The sequence below is a fragment of the Bubalus bubalis genome, chromosome 21 (assembly GCF_019923935.1).
Source record: "Bubalus bubalis isolate 160015118507 breed Murrah chromosome 21, NDDB_SH_1, whole genome shotgun sequence".
NCBI classification, from domain to species: domain Eukaryota; kingdom Metazoa; phylum Chordata; class Mammalia; order Artiodactyla; family Bovidae; genus Bubalus; species Bubalus bubalis.
Window position 1 is genome coordinate 38,529,698 of NC_059177.1, and position 25,099 is coordinate 38,554,796.

The following is a 25,099-nucleotide window of genomic DNA, read 5'->3' on the forward strand; positions in this document are numbered from 1 at the left end:
AGCCCCAAGCATCCAGTATGGTGCATCCAACCTGGACTGGCAACTCATTTCATACATGATATTTTACATGTTTCAATGCCATTCTCCCAAATCTTCCCACCCTCTCCCTCTCCCACAGAGTCCATAAGACTGTTCTATACATCAGTGTCTCTTTTGCTGTCTTGTACACAGGGTTATTGTTACCATCTTTCTAAATTCCATATATATGCGTTAGTATACTGTATTGGTGTTTTTCTTTCTGGCTTACTTCACTCTGTATAATAGGCTCCAGTTTCATCCACCTCATTAGAACTGATTCAAATGTATTCTTTTTAATGGCTGAATAATACTCCATTGTGTATATGTACCACAGCTTTCTTATCCATTCATCCGCTGATGGACATCTAGGTTGCTTCCATGTCCTGGCTATTATAAACAGTGCTGCGATGAACATTGGGGTACACGTGTCTCTTTCCCTTCTGGTTTCCTCAGTGTGTCAGGTTTTTCTTTTGATTTTTAAAAGAAATGAAAACATTTTGTGAGCTCCTAAAAATCTCCTGGCCCCTAGATGTTGTGGGTATTGTGTTCAGGTGGTCAGTTGGCCCTTTTGTGGAAAGTGTGGTAAGATCAAAATGATTTTTTTAAAAAGATTATGTGCCTTTAAAATAGATGGTATTTACCAGCTGAAGGGCTTCTGCTTCCTCATTTGGTGACACAGTTGGACCTAGCACCTGGTCAAGAGAAATTATTTAAAACAAAACTTCCATAAAACCTGCCTTGTACCCTTATATAAGTCACACCATAAACTTCCAAGTGGATCTGAGGTGGCTAGCTGAGGCTCTGCTTGCGTGTATGCTAATTTGCTACAGACATGTCCAACTCTGTGCAACCCTCTGGACTGTAGCCTGCCAGGCTCCTCAGTCCATGGGATTCTCCAGAGAAGAATAGTGGAGTGGGTTGCTGTGCCCTCCTCCAGGCTCAGCTTGGGCCCACCCAAAAAAGTGCGCTTGTATTTTTTCTAGATGGAAGTTTGGGGGAGTGAAGTACTCCTGATCTTCATTAACTGCAAATCTTTCCCCATTATATTCCTTTATTCAACAAATATTTATTGTGTGCCTACTCAGCAGACTTGGAAAAGTTTATTGCTTGTCTCTTGGGAGCATTTTTAAAAGGCACATTTCCAGCCCCAGCCCTAGATTCTGGTTCTGCATTCTCAAGGTAGGGCCCAGAAAAATGCTTTTGTAAACAAGAGCTTCCCTTCCTAGTAATCTTGCTCCCTGTTGCCTTTTAAGAACCATTATAGAATTTCAGCTGTGCCCTGGTTTCTGTGTACAACTCTACCCCTAAAATTGGTTAAATGAGGACACTGTAGTTCATTGGCTAACAGTTGTTCCTTGCTCAGAATCCAGTAAACCTTGGTAAATCTTAATATAACTCCTCACTTAAAATAACTCTGAGGCCTTGGGAGTTAACTTCCCCACACATGAGCTCGGGATGCAGTCGTAAGAATGCATGTACACAAAGCCCAGAATAACATGGGGGCACTTTCTAAATGGTAGCAGTTAAAGTTTATTACAGTCTATTGGAATAAGCAAAAAGTCAACAGACACCATCAGAACAGTGCCATAAATATATATATTTTTAATTTTTAAAAAATTTTATTGGAGTATAGTTGATTTACAGTGTTGTTAATTTATACTTTATAGGAAAGTGAGTCAGTTATACATCTATGTATATTCACTCTTTTTTAGATTCCTTTCCTATATAGGTTATTACAGAGTATTGAGTAGCATTCCCAATGCTGTACAGTACGTCTTTATTAATTATCTAATTTATGTATGGTAGACTTAGTATGATCATCTTTCGGTCCATCCATGTTGCTACAAATGGCATTATTTCATTGTTTTTTTGTGGTTGAATAATATTCCATTGTATGTAATTAAATGTTTAATGTAAGAACTACAGGATATTGGGATTTTCTTCTTCCTGCCTCCATGTCTGTCTGCTAATTCAAGACACACATCATTTACTTCGATGATCAGTGTTTACTGAACTGGTAATGCTGCCTCCCTTCTTGCCCATGAAAATGTACCCACCACACACCAATTGAAGTGATCTTTTAAAATTGTAAACTGGATCATGCCAATTCTGCACCTAAAATCTTCCATGGCCATCCCCTAACCCCTAGAATGGCATCCCTACTTATAACTAAGGCTTAAGGCAGAACTGGAATCAGCCTGGATCACACCACTTTCCCTATGTGCTTTCTCACCGGCCTTCTGTTTCCCAAACATATCACATTGGCTGTGGGCCTTTGCATTTGCTCTTCCCTCAATTTAGAATACTCTTTGCGAAGACCTTTGCATGACTGGCACAGCATAAATGTCAGCTTCTCCATGAGGTTTTCCTGGACCACTTCATCTAAAGTTCTCCCTTGCTTCACACCCTGCCAAGTCACTGTCTTTCCCATCCCCCTGTTTGATTTTTATCAAAGCCTGTACCACTGTCTTCCATTTCCTATTCACCTGTTTTTGTGTTTACTATCTGTCTCACCCTCTCTGCCCATCCAGCAGCAGAATGTTGGCCTTATGAGGACGATAGTTCATCTCTGCCTTATTTGCTAATATTTCCCAAAAGTATTCAAAATACTTTGTCAAATACTTTGTCAAAGTATTTCCAGTACTTTGACACAAAACAAGTGTTCCATAAATGCCTATTGCATTAATGAATGGATGATGGCAGATTGTTCTAACTAGTTGGTAGGCTCTTATCAACCATTATGCTGCTGCTGCTAATGTCGTGTCCGACTGTGCGACCCCATAGATGGAAGCCCACCAGGCTCCCCTGTCCCTGGGATTCTCCAGGCAAAAACACTGGAGTGGGTTGCCATTTCCTTCTCCAATGCATGAAAGTGAAAAGTGAAACGGAAGTCGCTCAGTCGTGTCCAGCTCTTAGTGGCAAGATTTCCCAGGCAAGAGTACTGGAGTGGGGTGCCATTGCCTTCTCCGTATCAACCATTATAGCTCACCCTAAAATTTCTGGATGTTTTAGTAAACAGGAATCTGTTTGAAATCTCATAATATAGTGTATATATATAATATTCAAAGGTATTCTGACACCCTGCTTTCCTCTCAGCCCACTTCAGTTCAGAACCCTGGTTTCCTATCCAAAGATAGAGTTTCTGTGATGGGTTAAAAAGTATTTTAAATTCTCAAGCCTCAATTTGAGATTAAATATATTTGTTGTTTTAAATTGACGTGTTAGTACTGCATCCCATGTAGCACTTGTAGATTGGGGTAAGCAGGTAGCAAAACCATCCATTACCACCCTCTTCTCTACAAGAAGAAGATGAGTTGTGATAGCTTCAAAAAGATTGACAATCACCCACTTAAGTGGTAAGTAATATGCAGAATTAGAGTTAGTCACGTGTTCATAAACTTGCTAGGCATAGAATGTTTCTAGGGATTAGTTTTTCTAATTTCAGTGGCTAGCTTATCATGAAGATTTTCTGTTCTTGCTTAAACATCAGCATCATTGAAATGAATCTATTGCTATGCCATTTCTTACCTTCGTTGCTTTGAACTTGTTGACTATGGTAAAGTGGCAGGACCTTGTTTTACTTGTTTCTCCTAAAAAATTAATTTATTCTACTCATTTTCAAGATTTTTCTATATGGTATTAAAAAATACAATGATATAAAAGAATAATGTCTTCTCTCCCCAAAATAATGGTTGTCCCCTTAGCTGAAAGAGAGTTATAAGAAATGTAAAATGAAGTAACGTCTTGGGACTGGAATACTTAAGGCATTTAGTATTTTATTTTATACTGACACCTAGTCTGATTGCTGCTTCATTGGTTCACCTCAGTAGAAATCAGGGCAAAGAGCATATTACAGGTAATTCACAAAGAAAAAAACAAAATAATTCTGAATATATGATTGTAGAATTTCTAAGTTCCATGTGTTTTGTCATCTGAGTTATATAATTGTGTTGACAGTCAGAAGTATTTTAAAAGAAATATACCATTGGTAGCAGTAATACATTGCAAATGTTACAGAAATGGGTATTCTCATTACTTACTGGTAGAATGATTTATTGTGGTAAACTTTCTGTAGCATAATCTGTTAATTTGTAGCCAAACATCTTTATATTTGGCAAACCTTTTAACCTGGCGGCTCTGCTTCTAGAAATTTGTTTTAAGTAGATACTCAGAGATTTTATCAAGAGTTTTTAAGTCCAAAGATGTTCATTGTGGCATTTTATATGACAGTGAAAAAAACACAAACAACCTTCATTCCCAGTAGGAGGGGATTAACTAGATTTTAACAGTATGAGACAATACTCTTCAGCTAGCAAAATAGTTACTGAAAAAGAACACTTACCATGTGGGGACGTGTTCAGTAGATATTTCTAAGTGGAAAGTCAGGCTATGGACCAGTGTGAAGACATAATCCCATTTTTATGGAATAAGGACTAGATAGGCAAACAATAAAATCTAAACTATGGTTATCTTTAAGGGTTATGCTGTCTTTAAAGTTAAGCATTATGATTGATTTTTGTGTTTTTCACTTGTGCTTTTTGGTGTTTTCACATTTTCTGCCCTAAGTATATAGGTATTTTGTAAATAGAAACAAATAGCAAAAATCTCAACAAAGAAGCTATCAAAAGAAGAAAATTATCTTCAGTGTTGTATTTGAGACCTGTCATTAATATGTCACTTTCATGATTTTATACCATTTCCAAGTACTACCTGTGTGATTATTTATTTAATATCCATAATTAAGCCAACACTTAACTCACTTTGTAAGCCTGTCTTTACCTTAGAAGTAATACATGTGAAATCACAGCTTTGATGTACTAGATTTTTAAAAATACTATGCAGTAATGTGAACTGTAATCATTAAAATAGATGCTCTTTATCAGTCTGCCTCTGACATGATCTCACACTACCATTGATGTGGGCAGCATGACTCTGGTGACAAGTTCCTTTAAATATTGACATTGATGAGATAGATCCCTCTGACACCATCCCTGAAAATAGCCCCAGACTAACTAGAACAGATTTCACCTGAAGTCTGTACTTCAAACACCCTGCAATCAGGTTTTAGAAATTATAGATATACTCACTAGTTTTCTCATAGATTATACTCAACTATGCGGTACTCTATCCACTTGTAGGAGCAAAGACATAGAACTGAAAATCATATACTTTTCGTTTGCAAAAGTATGCTTGTTTTGTTTTTTTGTTTTGTTTTATATTTTCTGATCCTTCTCCCTATGAGAGAGAGCAGTTCATAGGTACTTTCAATCTAGAAACATGCATATTTCCTTGTATGCATATTGTATTTTGGGGGAAAGTATAATCTGATTTCTGGTGCAGTTTTCTGATGGTTTCTGTGATCTCTCTGTGAGGTACTGCCAGGAACTTATTTTCATCTCAAATGAGAAAGGATGTTTAACAAAGAGTGATTGTATCAGTTACACATCAACTGTCTGTTGAAAAATGAATGTCCATCAAACCAGTTTTTTTTTTTTTAAAAGCAAGGAGACTTAATAAATGTCTCCATATTTACACACACAATTTTTTAAAGATGATCGTGTTTGAAGTTTCATGGCTCTGGCTCGGAAAAGAGTTTGCTCATACAGCATAATCATCCTTGTAAAATCATTGAAAACTCCTATTATGAAATCAGTGTTGTTTTTATTTTCTCTAACTCTTGAGAAGAAGCAATTATATAGCCATTTGAGTTATCATCTGAGAAATGGGACTAACACAGACCTGCTTTCTATTTTCATAAAATGCAAAGATGATGATGATGTATTTTAAAAGTTTAAAGAATGCAAAGCATCCTTTTTCCTCATTCTTTCTAGTAACCTCCACATCTGGAATTGACTTAATGCCCAGTTGGATGTACCAGATGTCTGCAACTTCCTACCCATATTAACTTAACTTCATGAATTTTCCTTAATTGTTCTGTTCTGAAATGTGCAGACCTTTCTCCTTGAAAAACACTTCAGAGGTGTTTCACTTTTATTTATTTTTAAATGAAGATAAATCTTTCTTAGGGAAGCAACCCAACTAATTTCCAAGGGGATATGGATGAGTAGCAGCTAAGAAAGTTAGTTGTTTCTTCATGTTTCCGTTCTGCTCTTTGAGAACAGCGTTTCTTTCTGGTTGTGTCCTTATGATCTCACTCGTAGCTCCTGGAAATGTGGGGATCTGAGTCTCATCTTCTCCTCAGCCATCATTTGTGCCTACTGGGCAGCAAGGTAACATACATACTGCAGTTAAATGAAGATGACAGTATTCTGTTCATTTATCTTCTCTGAATTTCTAGAGATGTTTTCATATAATCCAGAAGACTTGAGAAGAAACACATGGAATATAATTTCCCAATCTATAAACATCTTTGCATTTTCAGTATTAAATTCCCCACCATTTCTGAACTACTAACTGTCTTCAGTTACCTTCATTACCTTTCCTCCAGTCCGTCATTGATGTGGCTTTTGATGATGTGATCTTGTTACAGGGCTCTCTTCCATGGACTTGATTAACACTTGGCAGCTTTTCAAATAGTTTATTAGACTCTGAGCAGAAACCTCACATTATCAGCTTTCAGCTGTGACCTGGATTACTGGATTGTATCTATACCTCATTATAGAGTCTTTCATCTCTATTTAAGTAGATATTTTTTTTCCCCATAGAATCTTTCATCTCTATTTAAGTAGATTTTTTTCCTAATCCATAAGTCTCCAGAAGATCTGTAGTCTCAGAATTTGCTTTTTGTCCTGGCTGTATTTCTTAATCACTTTTCTTGGCTCTCTGTCAACATTACATTTCTTTGTACATAATGGTCTTTCAAGAAATACCTACTGAAGAAATGTTTCAACATCTGAGGGGGTGGACACAGCAGACTGGTATTAAACACTTTTATTTAGCAGTGTACTTTCATTATTCCTAAGTTCATTCATTAATTTAACAGATGATTTACCTGCTTACTGTGCACTAACGACCATGTTTCAGATACTGGGATAAAGCCTAAACTTTTCTGTTTTCTCACAGACAAGCCCACATTTTACCTTCTGGCAATCTTCCTCTTTGCTCACCCCCAAAACAACTCCCAGTGACTTTTATAGTTTTTTCCTGCTCAGAGTATTGTATTTGTTTTCATTGTGTTGCTGTGTAAAAATTGCCACAAATGCAGTATTTTAAGATACTACCCATGTATTATCTCAAAGTTTCTATAGATCAGAAATCTGGCATTACTTAGCTGGGTTCTCTGAGTGCTCAAGGACTCATAGGGCTGGAATTAACTATGACTGGGCTGTGTTCTTATGTCAACGCAGCTGTAGAAGTCTTCAAAACCAGCCGTAGAGAGAGAGAACTTGTGGGTGTTTCAAGTCTCTGATTAATCAGGATTTCACTGGCAGTCCACTGGTTAAGAGTTAGCTTTCCAGTGCTGGGGTCCTGGGTTCCATCCCTGATTCAAGTCTGCCTCTCTGCTGAAAAATCAAAACATAAACAACAGAAGCAATATTGTAACAGATTCAATAAAGACTTTATGAATGGTCCACGTCAAAAAAATCTTTTCAAAAGAGAGGATCTTTATCACCTTAGTCAGTCCCATCCAGGATAAACATCCTTTTCTATTAAAGTCAACTGATTAAGAATTTAAATTACATCTGGAGAATCTCTTCATTCTTGTCATATATTATCAGTTAGAAGCAAGTCATAGAGTCCCCCCGGATTTCCCTGCTGGCTCAGTGGTAAAGAATTGGCCTATGCCAATATCCTCCTAATGCAGGAGACGCAAATTCAATCCCTAGGTTGAAAATATTCCCTGGAGGAGGAAGTGGCAACCCACTGCAGTATTCTTACCTGGGAAATCCCATGGACAAAGGAGCCTGGCAGGCTATAGTCCATGGGGTTGCGAAAGAGTTGGACACAACTTAGCAGCTAAACAGCAGCAACAACATAGAGTCCCCCATCCTCAAGGGCAAGTGAGTAGAATGTTAGTCCCTGGGGATCATCCTGGTTTCTGCCACAGTTGCTCTCCCCCAATTCCAGTGTCATAGAACTCCTTCAAGTAACCTTTTAAGAGAAATTCTCCCTTATCATTCCGCCTAAAATAGACTTATCCTTGTTTGGGGTTTGGTTTTTTCTGTAACAGTACCTTGCTTTTTATCATCAAAGAACATCACTCAATCTGAAATTACCTTGCATCAGTTCAGTTCAGTTCAATCACTCAGTCATGTCTGACTCTTTGCAACCCCATGGACTGTAGCACGCCAGGCCTCCCTGTCCTTCACTATCTCCCGGAATTTACCCAGACTCATGTCCATCGAGTCAGTGATGCTGTCCAGCCATCTCATCCTCTGTAGTCCACTTCTCCTGCCCCCAATCTCTCCCAGCATCAGGGTCTTTTCCGATGAGTCAGCTCTTCGCATCAGGTGGCCAAAGTATTGGAGTTTCAGCCTTAACATCAGTCCTTCCAATGAATACTCAGGACCGATCTCCTTTAGGATGGACTGGTTGGATCTTCTTGCAGTCCAAGGGACTTTCAAAAGTCTTCTCCAACACCACAGTTCAAAAGCATGAATTCTTCACACTAGTTGATATTGTTGTTGTTCATACTAGTTGTTCCCTTATTATCTGCCTCCCTCTCCTGATTCATTTATTTAAGAGCAAGGACCATGTCTTTTGCATTCACCACTCTATGGCAAATACGTAAGCACAATGCTAGGCACACAATAGATGTTAAAACTAAATATTGACTAAATCACTAAATGGAGAGGCCAAGGCATTGATGGTCTTTCGATGCTTCAATGCCCATATTCTACAGAGGTGTGTGTTTCCTCCTTTGTTTCCTTTGAGGAAAAGTGTAGCAATGAAACAGACATGTTAGTCTGAGACCAGAGTCAAACTGCTGATTCTCCTATTTTATAGTGTGGATTTTACATGAGTTTCACAGAACGCCCATAGCCATAAAATAAACCTTCCCTCTGGTCAATCCCTGCCTGTCTCTCCCATCACAGGGTTAGAGGACGAAGTACAGAAATTAAATTCACTTGCTCCCTCTAACAGTCATTAGACATTTGATGGACTGCTGGTTTTCAGTGGCTTTGCCTGCCAGATGTACTTTAATTCAGCATTCTTGGGATATGGAAAGAGATCAAGATGTATCCACCCCCATGAACATGTTCTTCTCTGTTAGCAGGAGCAAAATTAGTGGGCATTGAAGATGTGGAGGGCACAGGGCCAGATAGCAATATTTAATTTCCCAGAGCAACAATTCTCTGATGACCCCTCTGGGACTTTTCATGATGGAGTCATCAGAAAATTCTTGCTTCTCTATCAGTTCTTCCTAGAACACATGGTTAGACATTTCTCTCTAACTGTGCCTGCTATTATGGTGAGATGGACTGCAATGGAACCTTGAAATTGAGAGGCAGTGGGTATCCTGGATCTGAGGAACAGGAAATTGGGCATTTTCTATGCAGGCTTTGAAACTGCTCTTCCCTTTTTTGCCAAAATGGAATTACAAATATACTGGGTTTATTTGAAGTCTTTTCATAAGCATTGAACCACAAAATTGTAATCAGAGGTGTTAAAAGAGGTGTTCTTTCAGAAAAGGACATACAGAAATAGTATTTTCTACTTTGCCACCTTACACCAAATGAGGCAGGCTATTATAAACCACTCTAACCCAGCTATGCAAGGGGAGATATTTTACAGGTCTTCTGACATGCTTCACCAACCCAGACTCCCCATGATCATTATTTGAATTTACTTTATTCTTCTTCAATGATTCAAACCTACAGTTTGCAGAAACTTGGATAATAGAGTGTTGTTTACTGGTTAAATTTTGTGGTTAGCTTTTTTGTCTTCACCCTTTGTGCAAGTATACATAAAACACTGTAGTTCCTTCCTGCCCAGCTTGTGAGTGGTTCTGTCTTTCATAATAGACTCTTATTCAGGGAACACCTCCCATCCATGTCCGACCTCCAGTTTGAACAGTAATAACACCTATCAGATATGAAGCCTTGACCACATGCCAGACACTAAGCCTAATACTTTACATACATTATCATATTTAATCCCCATAATAAGCTTGTAGGCTAGTTAATTTTACCCACATTTTACTAAGCAACCTAAAAGAGAGAGAAAGAAGTTCAACAATTTTTCCAAGGTCAGTTAGTCAGTCAGAAGCAACCTGGATTTGAACTCCAGATTGTATGACTCAGCCTCCAAGTAAAATAAATAAGTTAATTTTTAAAAAATCAGCTCTTTCATGCAATTGCTGCAAATAATGGCGATTTTCTATCAATATAGAAGGCTCTGAAGAGTAAATAGAAAGTTTATCAATCCTGCCTTTATTCTAGGAAGACAGATAGATACGTGTGTATTGTACTCAGTCTTTCTGAATCTCTTTTAATATAGACTGTTCCTTTATTCCTAAAATTTATTGGAGGAAAAGAAAGGTCAGCTGACACTCAGTTCTTTGCATTTTCTTTTTTTTCCAATTTTTATTGGAGTATAATTGATTTACACTGTTGTGTTGGTTTCTGCTGAACAGCAAAGTGAATCAGTTATACATATACATAGATCCACTCCTTTTAAGATTATTTTCCCATATAGGTCATTACAGAATATTGAGTAGAGTTACCTGTGCTCTATAAAAGGTCCTTATTAGTTGTCTATTTTATATATAGAGGTGTGTATATGTCAATCCCAATTTATCCCTGCCGCCACTGTTTTCCCCTTGGTAACCATGTTTGTTTTCTACATCTGTTACACTGTGTATTTTCTAGTTAGAATTTTACTGAATGTGTCTTTATTCACTGGTAACCAGTACGGTTTATGACTGCTTCACTCATTTAGGTTCTACTGTATCAGTACTAATGTGTCCTGATTTCGCTTTTAGAAACATACTTCAAGCCTCACAGTGTTCAGAGGATGGTTAAGAATAGGAAATGTTCGTCTTTCTTGCCTGTCCTTTTTAGCCTGTAATCAAGCCAGTAGGGGAGAAGGCAATGGCACCCCACTCCAGTACTCTTGCCTGGAAAATCCCATGGACGGAGGAGCCTGGTAGGCTGTAGTCCATGGGGTCGCTAAGAGTCTGACACGACTGAGCAAATTCCCTTTCACTTTTCACTTTCATGCATTGGAGAAGGAAATGGCAGCCCACTCCAGTGTTCTTGCCTGGAGAATCCCAGGGACGGGGGAGCCTGGTAGGCTTCCATCTATGGGGTCGCACAGAGTGGGACATGACTGAAGTGACTTAGCAGCAGCAAGCCAGTAGGAGGACTTGAAAACATGTGTTGCATAATGAACACCTTCCTGGGTTCAGTGACCCCAGAATTAGAACAAAGTTGCCCTTGGGAGAAAAAAACACACCCACAAAAGCATGCATGAACTTTCACCTTACAGAGGTTTTCAATGAAGAATTAAACCAGGGGTTGCTAAATGTTTTAGGCTTTGTGGACTTTGCAGCCTGTTTAGCAACTACTTAATTCTGTCATTGTAGCAAAAGCTACCATAGGCATTATGCAAAGGAATGGGCATGGCTGTCTATGTGCCGGTAAAACTTTACTTATAAATCAAGCAACTGGCAGATTTGACTGCAGGGCTGTAGTTTGCCAACCCCTGAGTTAAATAATATATCACATCATAACAGAAATAATTCTTTACTTTCCACAAAGCTGCCCTTGAATATCAGATGTTACTTTACAGCCCCAAAGGTTTTTAACACAGAACTTAGACTGTCCATGTCCATTCTGTGAACAGTGAGACATAATGGTGGTTAACAATGTTGGTGATGAAGACCATCATTACATAACCCAGAAGTGAAGTCTGTGCTGTTGAATTCTTAATATACTTGACCCATTTCAGTCTTTTTTGTTCTTTTTGATTGGTTGATTTTATAGGAGAAAAGTACATTTTAGTAAAGAAAGAAGTCAACAGTGAATTTACCTTACCACTGTACATCTTGGACAAGTCACTTACCTTCCTTAAGCATCGCTGTGCTTCTCTGTAGAATGGGAAGAATACAGCATGTGCTTCACTGCATTGTTTGTGGTACCGTGGTAAGACTCAGGACTTCATTCTTTGCTACCTACCCAAGAGAACTGAGTATATTTGTCCACCAAAAGATATTACCAAGAATATTTATAGAAGTGTCATTGCCAGTAGCCAAAGATTGGGAGCAACACAAATATCTATCAACAATATCAAGTGATATATAAACCATAGCATAGTTCTACAATATAATATTCAAGCAGTTTAAAAATGAAGAATAACACTGGTACATTCAACAAAAATGAATTTCACAGACATTTATCTTGAATTTCATTTATCTTGAAATTCAGTTACATTTATCTTGAAATTCAAGGTCAGGAAAAACTCATCTGTGGTGACAGAAATCAGAATAATGATTGCATCAGCAGAGGGGGAGGGGAAACTGGGTAGGTATTGATTTGAAGGTACTCAGATGCTAGGAATGTTCTATTCCAGTAACATACAAAATGGCAGCCACTTACCTCGTTGAATTAAATTTTAAATTCAGTTCACACTAGTCACATCCTAAGTGTTCAGTAGCCACACATGTCTTGTGATTGTCAAAGTGGACAATGCAGACACCTCACCAAGTCCTTTTGGACAGCACTATTTACTGTATCTTGAGTAGGATCGTGTTTTCATGGTATCCATCTGTGAAAATTAACCAAGTTATGCCTTTGGAATTTACACTTTATTGGAGCAACTTCACTTTCACTTTTCACTTTCATGCACTGGAGAAGGAAATGGCAACCCACTCCAGTGTTCTTGCCTGGAGAATCCCAGGGACCGGGGAGCCTGGTGGGCTGCCATCTATGAGGTTGCACCGAGTCGGACATGACTGAAGTGAGTTAGCAGCAGCAGCAGTATATATACCTCATAAAATATGCTTCAAAATAAATACGTTTTACCTTGTAAAATAAGAGGGAAGTAAGCAAAAAAGAGAAACAAAAAGAAAAAAAAAGTATAAGGGCTTTTTAAATTTTAATTTTGAAATTAATATGGGACATGACCTCAGGAAGAAAAAGCGTAAGAGCTCTGTGCAGAAATATCAAATAAAACTTTCAAGCTAGATATTATTTCTCATTAACTTTAATTAGACTCCTTTTAGGTTTACAGGCTTAGCAAATTATCAAACCAAAAATAAAAACCTTAGGCTCTGCTCTCAGGCAAATTTCTTCAAATTCTGAAGCATTCATGAATGCTCTTCTGGTATCATAGCCTTTGTTACATCCCTGTGTAACTAATCTGTTTTGCTAATTAGATTCCATCATGAAGCCAGGTTTCAATCATTTTCTGTCCAACACCAGCATCTTTGTTTGTGTAGAGTTGTATGAGCCCCCATCCTGCGCAAATACATTCAGAGTAATGAGTTAGATTAGAGTGGTCTGATTTCTGTTTTATGAAAGTTAATTGAAAGTGTAACTTCAGTCTTTGTTACAGAAACCTGATTAACCCACTGCTTTATCTTACATGTGCAACAAAGAATCCCTTTCAACTATAGTAGCTTTTAGATTATCAAGAAGCATAAAAGAAGCAGTCTGAGAATTGTAGGTCAACTGTAGGCCTCTCACACTGGATATAAACACATGTGTTTGAGCAGAGTGGAATGAATCAGAAGAGCTCTGTGACCTTGGATAACTTCTTACTTTCTCTGAGCTTCAGTTTTCCTCGCTTTCTGTCTACCCTGGCTCTGCAAGGAAGAGTTGTTGTTGCGCTTCCTTTTGTTCCCAGCACAAGACATGGCAACCACGGAGCAGCAGAGAGCACGGTGACTCTATAGTACCGTGCACATCCTCTCCCTCTGCACTGTGAGCATCTGGGGTCTGTGAAGTGTATCATTGTTTCCTTAACACATAGGCCACTGCCTGGCCTGCGGGATATCTGAAAAAAGGTCTTTTGAGGAATTGAGTCAGTAAGTGAATGAAAGAATGAAGGAGTGCTCTATTATATATTGGTTTGTAGCCCATTACCCCACAAGTTACTTGGGCTTGAAACAACACACATTTATTATCTCATAACTCTGGAGGGTCAGGAATGAAGCATCGCTTACCTAGGTCTTCTTTCCCAGGGTTCCTCACAGGTTACAGTCAAGGTATTGTCTGCAGCTACAGTCCTTCCAACTAGGGCTGACTCTGCTTCCAAACTCACTCTTTTTTGTTGGGAGGATTTAGGTCCTTGTGGACTGTTGGACCGTGCCTTTCCCACATGGGAATGGGACTTTGCAGCATGGCAGCTTGCACCAGCAAGAGAGAGTTTGCTCGGAAGATCGAGTTTGCTATAATTTTTATAAGCTAATCACCAAATTGACATACTGTAGTTTTTGCTGTGTTTGTTTGTTAGAACCAAGCTACTTGGTGCAGTCTTCACTCAAGGGGAAGAGATGACATGAGGATATGAATATTGAGGTGAGGATCATTGGGGCCGTGTCAGAAGCAGCCTACCGCAAGTGCCTCCTTCACAAGACTGCGAGGAAGTTCAGAAGGAGACAGTGTCTGTGAAACGTACCCTTGCTGCTTGCTTTTCCTAATTATTCTTTTTCCTAGAATGAACTTCCTCACATCCTACTGATATTTCATATTTTAGCTTAAGTGCTGCAACCTCCAAGGGGCCTTCACTGAATATGAAAATGTGACCCTTGAGCCAGTCTTTTAATCCAGCACCCATTTTTTTTTTTCCTTTTTGGCACAAATTGCCATTCATATATTTTACTTATTGTCAACCTCCTCCATAAGAAAGTGAGCTTCATGAGGGCAGGAGCCCAGCCTGTTTGATCTCTCCTCACTAACCAGCACCTCACACATATTAGGCCTCAGTAACTATGTGTTGGGGAAAAAATGTATTTTTAAATCCTTTTTTATAGTTTATTTGCTTTGTAAAATTAGCACCAGTTGGAGTCGTCATCCTTCAGATAGTTTCCAGGTACTTAGAGCTGTCCCAGGGATGGGGACTCTTGTTTGCTGAGATTTGAAAGTATGCGTTCCAACAAAGCCAACCCTCTCTGGGGTATAAGTTATTAATAAATTGCCATTGCAAATTTGGCTTACATAATTTGAGAGGTAGGAAAATATTGGGGCACAAACACAAATGATAGTGACGTTTGTGTTGGGTTTTTGTCACCTCCCTTCCCTGCCTTCTTCACCAAGCTCATACTTTTAAAGTAGCCAACAGCCTTGCACCCCCGTGCTACCCCTCTTAGCTCTGCCCCCTTCCCCAGCAGTAAGGTCTGCCTGTCCATGCTGTAAAAACCCCTATTTATTAATAATGACATGCCAGGCATTGTACTAAAAATTTTGCCTGTGTTCTTCCCAGTTCTCACCACAACTTTTACACAGGAGACAAGTGGAAATAAGTTTAAAAATTCAAGGCAACCGGACTTTCAAGCCCAAGCTAATTCCATCAGCACCACCCACTCTGCTTCCCAGCACATAGTAGAAAAGACTGAAGATCTGGGAGTCATTGGGAGATCTAGGTTCTTGTCCTGGTGATACTGTCTCCTTGCCTATGTCTTTTTAAACTTCTCACATATGATCATCTCTTTGAAGGAAGCCTATTAGTATCCCAGGCCAGATATCAGACTGTTGGAAGCCTGGACCCAAATGGACATCTAAGACCTGTGCCAAATTCCCTTTCATTTCAGACCTTTATGCTGAAATGTTTAATGAGCCAGAATATAGATTTTTCTGTCATGTAGAAAACGATGAGGCCAGGGTCTAACTTGGAGGCAACCTTAGCAGCTTGTGATGGAACAGCAGAACTTCTCTTGAGAAAGGTGACTATTTTTCTCCTGTAACGTCTGGGCTACAGGCCTGGCTCAATCTCCAGGGTACCCTTTGCGAGGATGGTCGGCAGAATCTTAGAGGCAGAATGTTGGTCGTAATGTGACTCACTGTCCCAGGTAACCATGTGTGGTGAGAAATGAACGCGGTCCCTGTGGCAGGCACAGGCTTTATGGGTGTGTTCGCTGATGGTAGTGAGCTGAGTGTGGGGAGCAGACTTGAGAGGGTAAGGGCAGTGCAGTGTTGGGCTGGAGTATTACTGGCATTTCCAGCTGGATAAGTCATCCCTTTGGAGTTTGCCTTGTGCGTCGCAGTGCATTTACCAGCATCCCTGGCCTCTGCTCTCGAGATGCCAGTAGTTGACACACTCCTCCATTTGTGACAAACAGCACGTCCCCAGACATTTCCAAATGTCCCACAGGGGAGGGCAAAATTACCAACAGCTGAAAATCACTGGACCGTCAATAGTGATGTGATATGGTCAGGCTTGGCTTAATAGGTTGTAGTAATAAATCACCCCAGCATCTCAGTGGCTAAAGCAATCTATTTCTTGTTCGTGCCGTATGACCATTGTGGGGTGACAGAGGGAATCTGGACTTCATGGTTACTCAGAAGTTCAGACTAATGGAATAGCCAACATTTCCCATTTCATGGGTGCCAGGACAGAATACTCCAGTGAGTCTCAAACCAGCCATTAAATGCTTCATCTCAGAAGTTTCACACCATTTGCTCTCACAACCCTTGTATTATGCCCAGAGTCACAAACCACAAGACCAGGAAGTGTAGCCTTACCATGAGCCTACTAAAGAGGAGAACTAATAATAGAAATATTTAGCAAGTAGCATTAACAACAATTTGAGATGCAAAGAAGGTCTTTCTCCCCTATTAATATAGAATGAGAAAGTGTTACAGGCAGGATATACAAGGTTACCTGGTATTTCTAGAGACAACAACAGCAAGAATAACTGTGATGCAATAATAACAATTTAAATTGTGCTAATTATGTGTCAGACAATCTAATTCTCACATAAAAACCCAATGAGTGGAGTCCTTTTCATTTTTGAGACACAGAATACTTAAGTAACTTGCCTAGAGTCACACAGCTAGTAAGGGGCAGAAATGAGATTTAATCCCAGGTCTCTCTGACGTTAAAGACTGAGCACTTAAACCCCACTTTACAGGTCAGTTTGACTGTTGTGCAAATGGCTTTCTCTCCTTTTTGGGTTGAATGAGCAAGGTGTCCCTCCAGTAACCTGCTCAGCACCTTTGTGGTTTAAACTGGAAGCATAATGGACATGTGCTGGCAAGTATGTTCCATCCCTACATTCCCTGAGCACTTTTCTTAAGGAATCCCACCGACCTTGAACATTTGGAAGAGAGCCATCCAGTCACCCCATCATGAGGTGATCATGCTCAGAGAAACAAATAGAATGATTCCAGTTACTCAGAGACGGCACTGAGCCCCACATCAGCTTCAGTCCTGAGAAAACTATACCAAGTCAGGCAGTGGACTCAGCAATATGGATACTTGAGGATGCTGTAACCAGCCCAACTGGAATCCACCTAGTGTCTCTAGGTCCTAGATGCTAAGGCCAGAGGATTAATTACAAAAGCTAGTACAGATAACAATGACTACCATGTATGCTTGGGGCGGTTATAAGTATGCATTGTCTTATGCAGATAGGTACTTTTAATATTACCATGTTTTTGCTTTAAATAAGCTTTAATAGATTAATAAATTATGGTAGTACATAGATATTTCTGAATCTTTGGTATATAATGTATATCATTAATCACCAAGAGCTTATAGAGTATATAAGTTTTGGGGAGGAAGAAATTTTCCAGTATTACCATTTTTGGAGACAAGGAAACTCAAGCTGGGAGAAATAAACTAGCAGTTTTTTGGTGGGATTCCAGATTTGATTCCAAATTTCAAGTTTTTACCCATTCTAGCAGATGTGTGAAGTTGCTTAACATTTTAAACCAACACATGCATCTCTTTCTAGTGACTTTCATGCCCCTAGCACAAGCTTATAAAATTTATTTCTAAGAGAAAGGGGGATAAAAGACAAGAGATTGATTTCATTTTCTTTTCCCCTTGGTCCAAAGAGTTTACCTGAGAATTACTAAATTCATCCTATCTAAACAAAAATATTCAGACGTTCCCAAGCAGCCTTCACAATGAGTTAACTCAGCCATTACTCAAGATCTTATCATTGAGAGAATCTTGAGATTTGGATATGAAATGACACTGGGTCAAAAGGTTCCTTCGAGTTCAAACTCCAGTTTTCAATGCCGTATGTAAGGGGGCTATTAAAGATCTTTGGTAATAATTATTATTAGGAGAGAAAGGTAAAGAAATGAGGATGTGAGGATGTAGTAGAAAAATGAAAAGCTGAGACATGACTCTTAGTATCTTTCAAAGAATTTAAATGAATTTATTTAAGGAAAAAGTGAGATGAGTGTTAGTTTTAAGAAAGACTCTTCTATTTAAGTTGGGAACAATTTTTTCAGTGGAATAAAAAGCATTTTTGACTTAGTTTCAGTTTGGTGGAGAAGACTACTGTGGAGAAAACTGTTCTGAATACTCTTCATCATGTATTTGATGGATGTTAGAATCCACTTTTTGATACATACTTAGGAATAGAATTCTGAATCATGAGGCATATAGACATATTCATCCTTCAATATCCGTGGGGTACTAATTCCAGGATCCCCTGCAGATGCCAAAATCCCTGGATGCTCCAGTTTCATGGTTTGCCCAAGGTCCTGCAGGTTCTGCTTCTGGTTGGTTGAATCCACAGATGCAGAACCATGGATACGGTGGGCCAACTGGATACATATTCAGATGTTCTTCCTCAGTAGGTGTTGTCAGACCGTTTTCCAGGGTAGTTCTACCAGGAAACTGCTACCAGGAATGTGAGAGAATCTGGGTGCTTCACATTTTCACCCACAAATAGGCCTTATCTATGTCATCTTAAAGCAATGACTTTTTAAAAAAGAGTTGCCTGTTAAAATGTGTATAATTCTGTGTAACTCTCCCACATCCCTGTGCATACCAGATAAAACCAAAAATAGAGCAAGAACTTAACTCTCTGGTGGATGGGTCTTCTGATCTTACTGTGATATTATTAAAAAAAGAGAATTTTGATTCTCTTTTGATTTGGTTGGTGGCAAAAATATAAAGGGAGCAGAAGGGTTAATTACCTTGAGCTGAATATTGTTTTTACTTTCTTTTGCCAAAATTCTGTTTTATTTCTTCCTAGCCATTGATCAATACAGTTAATAAGTCGCTTGAAGATATTGTACATCCGCAGTATGACTAGAAACTGAATAATCTTGGGTCCCTGTTATTAAGGATAAAGAAAACTAGCCTTCCTAATAGAGTGTATCTCATGCCATAAGATAATTCTGTCTCTCTTCCTGTGCAGGCCAGGTCAATATTCCTGCTAGCAGTAGGCAAATACTCTATCCCTTTGGTATTTGTAGCTAAGGTCCAATCTACTGGGATTCCCCAAGGATTGTTTTTGTTGAGTCTGAGGGGCACGACTCTTTCATTTCGTCTAGAACCAGAGTTTTATTTCAAATTTGAATATAGGAAAGTCAAGAGCTTCAGTTTGCATAAAGAGGTATAAATGCATTACTTATGCTGTGAAGCACTATGAAGGAAATTGGTGGAATTACTCTTCCAAGCGAATGATTTTAAAAGCCCCTCTGTGAGCCTGAAGTGGCCATTTCCTTTGCTGTCCCCCTACCAGGGTGGATCCAGGCCAGGCCAGAGTCACCAGCAGTAGCTGCGGACAGTCACAGTCCAGCAGCATCCTTCAGTTATCTAAGGATGGAGCTTTAAAATACCCACACAGCTCCTCCCTCAGCCTGTTTCTCTCCCACTCCAGTCCTTCTGAGCCCTATGTTGGAGTATCATCCTTCCTGAGAGTATCATCCTTCCTGAGAGATGCTAACTTCTCTTTCATATGGGGAGTGGTGATAAATTCTCCTGCTAGGCATGTGTGTTCCTGTATCATGTGAGGTCCTGTAGAGCAGCTCTTCTGCTGCGGCTGAGATTCCAGCAGTCTGTGTATGGAGCATGACACCTCCAGAGCATCAATTTAGGAGCAGGGACTAGTGTCCTGTCTTTAGCAACTAGTCCAGACTTGATCCCAAGGCCTTACATGCAGTGTAAACTGACTAACAATATTGACGAACATACCACTGCTTTCTGTATGTCAGGTGGTGGTGGAGCGTTTTGCATGTACTAACTCATTTAATCATCACCCAGCCCTAGGAGGTGGGTACTGTTCTCATCCCTGTTTCACAGTTGAGGAAATGGAGACACAGAGTTGTTAAAACTTGTCCAAGGCCCCATAGCTAATTAGTGCTAGAGTTTGGGTTCAAACCCAGTGGATCTGGCTCTGCTACACTTTACTTTCCCTTTGAACATTTATGGAAGAATTTACCAGGGTTCCAGGTTATTGTTATCTCTGAGCAAGGTCTAGACCTGCATTGTCCAGGGCAGTAGCCACTAGTCACAGGTTGCTAATTTAAGTTAATTCATTTCAGTTCAGTCACTCAGTAGTGTCCAACTCTTTGTGACCCCATGAATCACAGCACGCCAGGCCTCCCTGTCCATCACCAACTCCTGGAGTTCACTCAGACTCATGTCCATCGAGTCAGTGATGCCATCCCGCCATCTCATCCTCTGTCGTCCCCTTCTCCTCCTGCCCCCAATCCCTCCCAGCATCAGAGTCTTTTCCAATGAGTCAACTCTTCGCATCAGGTGGCCAAAGTACTGGAGTTTCAGCTTTAGCATCATTCCTTCCAAAAAAATCCCAGGGCTGATCTCCTTCAGAATGGACTGGTTGGATCTCCTTGCAGTCCAAGGGACTCTCAAGAGTCTTCTCCAACACCACAGTTCAGAAGCATCAGTTCTTCGGTGCTCAGCTTTCTTCACAGCCCAACTCTCACATCCATACACGACACTGGAAAAACCATAGCCTTGACTAGATGGACCTTTGTTGGCAAAGTAATGTCTCTGCTTTTGAATATGCTATCTAGGTTGGTCATAACTTTCCTTCCAAGGAGTAAGGGTCTGTTAATTTCATGGCTGCAATCACCATCTGCAGTGATTTTGCATTAAGTTGATTAGAATTTAGTAAAAATAAAAATTTAGTTCCTTGTTTATGGTAGCCCCATTTCAAATGCTCACTAGTCACATGGGGCTCTCAGCTATCAGTTCAGGTTAGTCACTCAGTCATGTCTGACTCTGCAACCCCTGAACCGCAGCACACCAGGCTTCCCATCCATCACCAACTCCTGGAGTCCACCCAAATCCATGTCCATCAAGTCAGTGATGCCATCCAACCATCTTATCCTCTGTCATCCCCTTCTTGTGCCCTCAATCTTTCCCAACATCAGGGTCTTTTCAAATGAGTCAGCTCTTCATCTAAGTGCAAATATGGAATGTTTCCATCATCGAGGACAGTTCTGTTAGAATTTAAATTTGGAATAAAGGAAGCAAGATGGAGAAGTACAGGTGGGGTGTTGAGGACAGGATGAGGAATTCAGATATTGGCAGTCCACGAGAAGGGAGGAAAGCCAGACAGATGAAGGCTTCCAGCTGGCCTGGAGGACAGGCAGCCAGCCATGTAGGTGCACATGCAGTCTACTGTCTCATTGCAGTGGCGATGGTCATGTATCCTGGGCCCAGTCAGGAGCGTGCTGTGTGTTAGAAGAGTGACTGAACTTCTCTATACTCCCCTGACCCTGTGTGCTCCTGAAGATAGTTGAGGGGTCGTTGCAGGTGTTCAGCTGTGGGGATGTATGATGAGATTTGCCTTTTAGGAAGGTGTGTTTTGGAGGTCTCCTGGAGAGGATTCATGACAGAGAGAAATCAGTCAGGGAAATAAATTAGGATGCTGTTGCCCACAGGTGGGCCTTTGAATTGGTGACAGTTCTTGCCAGAATTTTCACTGATCCATTGAGAAATAAGGAAAGTAAAGACTATGTTGTGCTGCGTATGTGACCATGTAGGTGAGAATTCCACTGTTCTATTTGTACTTTCTTTTGTGCATGCTCAGTCATGTCCAGCTTTGCAACCCTGTGGACTGTACCAGGCTTCTCTGTGCATGTTATTTCCCAGACAAGAATACTGGAGTGGGTTGCCGTTTGCTTCTCTGGGGGATCTTCCCAACCCAGGGACTGAGCCCACATCTCCTGCCTTGGCAGATGGATTCTTTATCACTGAGACACCTGGGAAGCCCTGTGCTTTCTTGAGAATCCCTTACTATTCAGAGACTACTGTTTTTTCTACCTTTTTGATGTCAAAATGCCTTTTGTTTGTGAAATAACATTCGTAGTACTATAGTAGATGGTAGGGACTTTTTTTTAATGTCCTTACTTGACAAAATGTATATCTGTGCCTTAGTCTGTTTTTTAAATTATGATTCCTAGTCCATGAAGTTCCAAAATCTAGGAACTACAAAGTTAGACAGTTTGACAGTGGTGCCCAGGTGAGAGTTGACGAGTTCTTAGGGAAAGGAAGAGGCACATTTCAGAGCAAATGAAATAAGCCATAGACAAGTGGATGGGGAAGAAGTCAAGGAGGCAGAGAGTAAGAGTCTCCAAAGAGTCTGTGGTTTCTCCTTGCCTGTGAGTGGAGCTGGGGGAGGAAGAACTGATGTGAAGTCCTGTGCAGAGGCCCTTACTTCTCTGGCATCCCTGTTCCACTGGAGCTCCTGGCCATACCCTGAGCACACACACATCAAGGTGAAGTGCATGCAGGGAAACAGTTGACTTTCCTCCCCTGTCACCAGAAAACCGCAGGCAGGGTTCCCCTGGACACAGCAGGACCCAAGTGAGGCCGCCTGACCTGTGATGCCCTCTACCTGGTCCCCCTCCTCTTCCCTGCCCTGGACTCATGGCCCTGGGAAGAAGGCTGCCTGTGGCACCTCAGTGACCCCCACCCTTCTCCGAGACAGGAGTGCCTGCTGTGCCTCTCAGACAGAGCTTGCAGAGGCCAGAAAGGGTGCTGCCAGTCCAGCAGCAGGCTTCTTGCATTTTAAGCAGCATATGCAAATTAAATTAGCGAGGGTTCCACTTCATCTCCGGAGCAGCTCAGCTTCACTCCCCAGTAATTCCCAAGCCAAACTGACCCAGTTTGATATTAAAATCAAGTTTATTTTTAGAGGAATACATTTTCCCTATCCCTCAGTCTCAGTGGATGCTTTTTCTGTTTGGCCTGATAAACATACAAGTACATTATCCCCAGACCCACTGAACCCTTCTGACAGCCACTTGACAGTTAAAAGGCCTAGTGGAGTCGAGCTCATGTATATTCAGATGGTGGGGGTGAGCCCCTCACCCTATGCTGCTGAAGAGGGTCTGTACATGCTGGGTCCCTTTTTCTCCACCTGTCTGCCAGTCTTAAGGTTGGTATCAGGGTCTCTTGAGCCAGAGAAACCTTACAGTTTAAGGTGAATTAGAGCCTGGTCACAGTTGGGTTCAGCAGAATCTACAGGCATTCATTGGAGACCTCTAATATCTCCTCATGATAAAAATCTGTCACTCTGAATGGACTCTTTGCAGTCAGATGGAAGAACATTTTTCATCCCAGTTGAAGGCTTTGAACGTTCTTTGGTAGCACTTTCTCCAAGGAATTGTTCACAGAATGTGTGGTTAACATCTGGCTCTTTTCTCAAAACTGGAAGCTCCCTGAAGGCCCCAGCCTCCTCTGTCTTGCCAGCATCATCCCTGAGCTTAATCCTATGTTAAGGTTCTCAGCACTGAATGAAATTAGCTGCTCACACAGTGGTTCTCAGCTGGGGACAGTTTGAACATCTCTTCCCCCTGCCATATATTTTTCAGTATTTGGAGGCATTTGGGGTTCAGCTAGGGGAGCGGTGATACAGGACTCAGGTAGAGGCTAAAGGTCGTGATGGTGCTAAACATCCCCATGACAGCCCCTACCACAGAGCATTACCAGCCCCAGGTGTCATTAATGCTGAGGTGAAAGCGTGTGCTGGATAAATCTTAGGCACGGTTGGTTCTGCCTAAGCTAGGAAGGCCCCTCACTCATGGGTTTTGGAGTCAGGCTCCACCTCTCACAAGGACACTGAGTCTGCATAATGTCCTGACCTCTCCAAGTTTAATTTCTGCATCTTAAACTGAGAATTAAAAAAATTACTGCCTTTATACCATTTTTTGTGAGACTGATATGCGATTCTTCCTCTGAAATGTATAAAACCAATCCTGGCACATGGTAACTTTTCAGGAAATGCTCATCATTTTTACTGTCATTATTCTTCATGTTACTTTTTTAAGCAAGGAAGTTTGGATTCAACTCATACATCAGTCAGGATAAGCTACATTGGGCTGCAGTAACAAACAGCCCCCAAATCTCGGTGGCTTCAAAGATGAGGGCTTATTTTTTTGTTGTTTTTTTATGTTACACATCTACTTATAGGTAGGCAGGGGAGCTCTGATCATGATGACTACTCTTTGATCCAGAAAACTCTGATGGCTCTTGCTCTAACCTAGAAAGGACACACAGCACATGGGCTCACAACTCACAGGCCAAAACTAGTCACATAAGCCCGCCCAGACCCTCAAGTTATAGCAAGTTTACTCCTGCCGTGTTAGCTTAGGTAGGGAGTGGATAGATTTTGCTCAAAGGACAAATAAGCAACTTAGACCTTTAGCATAATGGGGGGATGAACTTTTTTTTATTTTGGCAATGGCTGTATTTTTCAGGATGTGTATTTTCCAGGAAAGTATCGCCCTTATTTACAGTTTGCCCAATTATACTTAACAGAATACTTGCTGAAGGTGGGCACTGTGCTAGGCACCAGGTGTATAATGATAAACACAAAACCTTGTACCTGTGTGCTCTACAGACCTTTGGGGTAAACCAAGATTCAAGATCTCGCCAATGAGTTTGTAGTTTTAAATTGAGATAAAAACTCAATGCTGGGAAAGATTGAAGGCAAAAGGAGAAGGGGACAGTAGAAGATGAGATGGTTAGATAGCACCACCGACTCAATGGACATGGATTTGTGCAGACTCTGGGAGACAATGGAGGAGAGAGAAGCCTGGTGTGCTACTATGCATGGGGTTGCAGAGTCAAACACGGCTGAACAAGAGCAACAACAGCAACAACAAACTCTAAAGAAAAGAAACGGGTCTCTGTGGGGGTATCTGATGTAGAGTAGGAGGTCGGGGTAGCTAGTCTTAACTGATCTTTGAGTTTGACATGTAAAGGATAAGTAACATGCACTAAGTGAATAGAGGAT

The 25,099-nt window shown here is 40.7% G+C and overlaps 1 protein-coding gene across 23 annotated transcripts in view; it reads left to right on the top strand.

Annotated features, from left to right (window-relative positions):
- The window catches only part of CADPS (calcium dependent secretion activator), a 463,291-nt gene that overhangs the window by 124,341 nt on the left and 313,851 nt on the right, over positions 1-25,099 (top strand). The window lies entirely within an intron of this gene.